Below are 4,470 nucleotides of genomic sequence, written 5' to 3' on the forward strand. Positions count from 1 at the left end.
ATCATAAGATCTTGGAGCTTATGCGTATTTCTCTTATGTATAGAGCAGGCTCTTATGCATAAAAACATAAGAGCATTATATAGAAACCAATATGTACAGATCTCCTATTAGAGCTCGATGTGTAGAGCTCTTATACATACTTAATAAAAATATTATACATAAGAGCATATGAGCTTTATGTAGAGAGTACTTGAGCATATGAGCTCTAAGTATAGAGAGTACTTGAGCATATGAGCTCTTAGTATTGAGATCTTATGCAAAAATCTCTTATCGCTTGTGACTTGCAGTATTGCAAATGCTTGACCCTCCTCTACATTGAGATTTTTTATTTCACATATTTATTTCAACATTTAGTGGTTTATTATTTATAAGAGCTCTATGTAACAAGCTCATTCCTAGTATGGGTGGGAGGGCGGCAAGCCTTTGTAGGCCATGCATATTCCATTACATAATCCTCATAATGAAGAAGTGGTTTTGACTCTCGACTTGAGAAAGCACTTGGTCGATGTACGGACTTGCCTCCCATAATGCTAGAGGAGGGGGTAATCCTTGGAGCAAAGTCTAATGAAGCATGTTAACACTCTGCATAGTCTCTATATATGTGTGCAATGCATGGGTGCCTTGCAAGGCATCATGGCATATATCCTATTGTGCATTGTGCAAGGCCTCATAAGTTCTCAATGTGTCATGTGCATCTATACGAAGTGCATCCTTCATATTTTCCATCCCAGGTAAGGAGGACTCAACAAAGTCATATGCCTTGATTCAACATCTTTCTGCGAGGATGACTCTACAAACTCATCACTTTGACCAAATGCATCATCACTCTTTACATTGTCTTTGGGAAGCATCATCGCCGAATCATCTTATGCCTTAACATTTCCACCTAGAGGGAGGCCAAGAGAGATGACCCACCACCAAGATGGAGCATTAGGTTGTCACTTAAGGAGTGCATTTTTTCCGCCTCCTACGACCCCTTACCCTAAAGTAATCCCATGCAAAGTGGCCCATCTAGGGGTAGATCCGACATTGGTTGTTGTCACGTCTACCTCATGTCTCTGTACATTGTTTTGAGGGACTACAGGTCCTAGAAGTAGCATAAAAACCACAAAGGACACCCCTTCTCTCTATAAAAAGTCCTTAAGATTTTGTAAACCGGCCTCTAAGACCAATGATGTACTCATGCCGAGAAATGGCCAAAGTAGCTTGTCACCCCTACCTGTGATTTGCCATGTCGGCATCAAGGCGGGGTTAGTGCCAATGTAGCACATTTATATCTTGGGTCAAAGAAACCCTAGCACATAGAGGGAGTTAGAAAGAGTGAAAGCTTATTTGTATGACTCGCATCATCCAACCACCTTGAAGTAGCCCAAAGATTTGACACCAAGGGGGGGTGTTGAGAATTGTGGTGCCAAAGTGCACTAGACAAGAGGTATGGAGTGAGAAATGCCATATGGCAAGTAGACATTTATCCCATATGCAAGGGAAGTCCCATGAGATTTGTACCTCCACCCTATAAAAGGGGTCATTTTTCAAGCAATGAATCATCTCATGCACTTTGCACATCTCAAGTCTCTCTATGAGTCCAAGCTAATCTATCTTGGAACCTAATTGATTTGAGTCTATCGCACATACACATCATCATGTGTATAATTAGACACCATCCACCTTAGGTCATTTTAATAATGTGTAATTAGTAGGTGATTAGTGTGGAATTAGCGTCATTGCCATAGAGAGCTTGGGTCTCCCAAAATCTCAACATCACTGTCATGAGCCATCACCGTAACCTTGTGAATAGCATCAGGCATAGCAAACGTGGAAAAAGTAGAAATGGTGGACACCTGTAGGACTAGTGTAGGCTACCCCAACGGCCTCTGGAAATGGCCAATAAGCATGAGGGAGATCTATAAATGTGAGTGTAAAAGGTAATGGTTCTGGTCTTCTTTGTGACAGGGTCAAAGTAGTTGGTGTAGCATAATGGTTCTTGTCTTCTGTGATAGGGTCAAAGTTTCTCGTGTAGGCTAGGAAGAAAATCTTCCTTAGGCCCAAACGAAAAGGAGTTCCCTTGAAAAATGTTTAGGCTACCTTTGTTGTTGCATCAAAGTCTACTTGCAAGAATCCCCTCCCAAGTAGCCTTACATCTAGGAAGAATACTTGGAACAATCCCCTCCCAAGTAGCCTAACATCTTTAAAATGGAGTGCGAAGATGGAGGGCAAGATCGCTACTACCCAATTAAGGGCCTAGATATACGATCGGTGATCAAGGATTTTTCCAATGAAAATCGTCTTGGATTATTTTTCCAATGAAAATCGTCTTAGAGTCTTGAATATTTCTGGTGAAGAGGATGTTTCGCACAGTCAGAGGGGATTAACTAGCATGATGCTAATAAAAAAAGAGGACGACTTGAACGCTATTTAAGAGTAATCCGTTATCGAGACAAAAAATCAGAAGAGGCATCCAAGCCGAGCACGGGAGGGGCAAGGAGCGGAGAACGGGAGGCAACAAGGAAGATGGAGAGGAGTATGGCTAGTAGGATGGTGGAGGAAAAGGCAATATTAAAGAGGTGTGAGGTGGACGAAGAGCATAGGGGCAGACATGCAAAGGGGAGGGTAGTGAACGGCAAGGTTAGAAGAGAAGACGTGAAGCACGCAGAACAGGGAGCTTCACGACGCTGTATCCTAGACTTGAGCTGTTGCACCCATATGGATACCAAACAGTCGAGGACAAGTGTAATCTTACCAAGATAATATTTTTAATTAGCAAGCTAGATAAGATAATCAAATTTTAAACACAATTGGCAAGATTCATAGTTTGTGAGCCCATGTATTTTTTTGCCAATCACGTAAGAAAACAATGTCATTAATCAAAAGGGATTCATGCTAAGCGTAGTTCATTCATGAGAGTGTGTGTATAAATTGGCGGCGTGTAATTATATTCTAATAATGTAAAAAACAAGTTTTAAAACTTGGTTACACAATTGGCCAGATTCATATTTTGTAAGCCCATCTAATACTTTTGGCAATCACATAAGAAAACAATGTTGTTATTCAGAGAGACTATGTGTATAAGTTGGTGGGGAATAGTTATATTCTAAACAACGTGATGATGGCATATTTTGTGAGGCCATGTGGTTTTTTTTTTTGGGGCCAATCATGTAAGACAAGAAAACAGTGTCAAAAGAAATATTCACGAGTGTGTGCACTTGTGGCAGTCTAAGAAAGGGTTTTGCCGACGCTGGCGATGAGGCTTTCCACCTCATCCTTATCGATGCCGAAGGCTGTCTCTAGCACCTCCTCCGGGAGGGGTGGGTAGGCGTCGAAGAGAGCGGCGGCGAGCTGCGAGGTGCCCGGGTTCTGGCTATTGAGGGCGGAGATGGCGAGGGCGGAGTGGTCCTTGTCGGGGTTGAGCTGGAAATGCACAAGGCCGCGAGGGAAGACAAAGAGATCGCCGGGGGAGAGGGTCTGCTGAAAGAGGGTATTGTTGGGCGTGGCGGTGACGAAGCCCACCTTGAGCGTGCCCTTGGCCAGGAAGAGCACCTCGGTGGCGCGGGGATGAACGTGGGGCGGGTTTAATCCCTTGGGGTCGAAGTCGATGCGGGCGATGGACAGGCCCTGCGTGTTGAGAGCAAAGAAGTTGGCTGCGCTGGCCAGGTTGACGGACACGCCCAGCCCTTTGATAGGTTTGGCGGGATACTCAAGCATCGTGAACTTGAAGTCGGCGTCCTGCACCTCATTGGCTGGCTTGCAGGTGAACCCGTTGAGGGTGATCATGCTGGTGTTATCCGCCACACAGAAGTCCTGCAGAGGGTCTCCATCGGCGGCCCTCACTTGTTGTATGAGCGGAGACATGAGCATGACTAGTGCCAGTAGAAGCAAGCTGCTGGCTGCTGCTGCTGCCATATTGGTTTGCGGATGGAGGGAATGCGATGATGAGGAGGGAAAGCTGTGAGCGCCCTGGGATATAATTGGAGATGATCAGAATAGATCCTCATGCGCCAGACGTGGTATTTATATGCTGCAGCGGGAAAGAACAAGTCTAATTATCCGCTCGCTCGCTCTCGAAGGAACCAGTCCTATCCGCTCCAAGAAAGAGTCGCCGCTTCGACAGACCCAGTCCCCGTTCGATCCCCGCTGTCGGAATTGAGGTAGGACGTCACCGCTGATTGACGTAGTCTCCAATTGCCGCCCATGTCAAACCGATGTTGACATCCGCATTCCAGAACCTTGTGGTTTATGTTGTATCCTTCGCATTGATGATCGCTGGTTTATGTCACGCCGGCCATAGGTGCCACGCAGTTGAAGGAGACAACATAATTTGTTCGTTGAAAGAGAGAGAGAGAGAGGGGAGAGAGAGGGACGAGAGTGTGTGAGGGAGACAGAGAAGTGGTAGTACCACCAACTTCCTAAACTATGTACATAAGTATTTAAGATGAGATTAGATTTTCTTATGCTCAGCTTCCCAAGGATTCA

The 4,470-nt window shown here is 45.0% G+C and overlaps 1 pseudogene; it reads right to left on the reverse strand.

Moving 5' to 3' along the window:
- Positions 1–3,213: 3,213 nt before the first annotated feature.
- On the reverse strand, positions 3,214–3,900 carry LOC147626413 (germin-like protein 8-2 pseudogene; annotated as a pseudogene).
- Between the last annotated feature and the right edge of the window lie 570 nt (positions 3,901–4,470).

The sequence above is a fragment of the Cibotium barometz genome, chromosome 22 (genome assembly GCF_041138505.1).
Source record: "Cibotium barometz isolate CiBa-2024 chromosome 22, ASM4113850v1, whole genome shotgun sequence".
In the NCBI taxonomy this organism is placed as follows: Eukaryota; Viridiplantae; Streptophyta; class Polypodiopsida; order Cyatheales; family Cibotiaceae; genus Cibotium; species Cibotium barometz.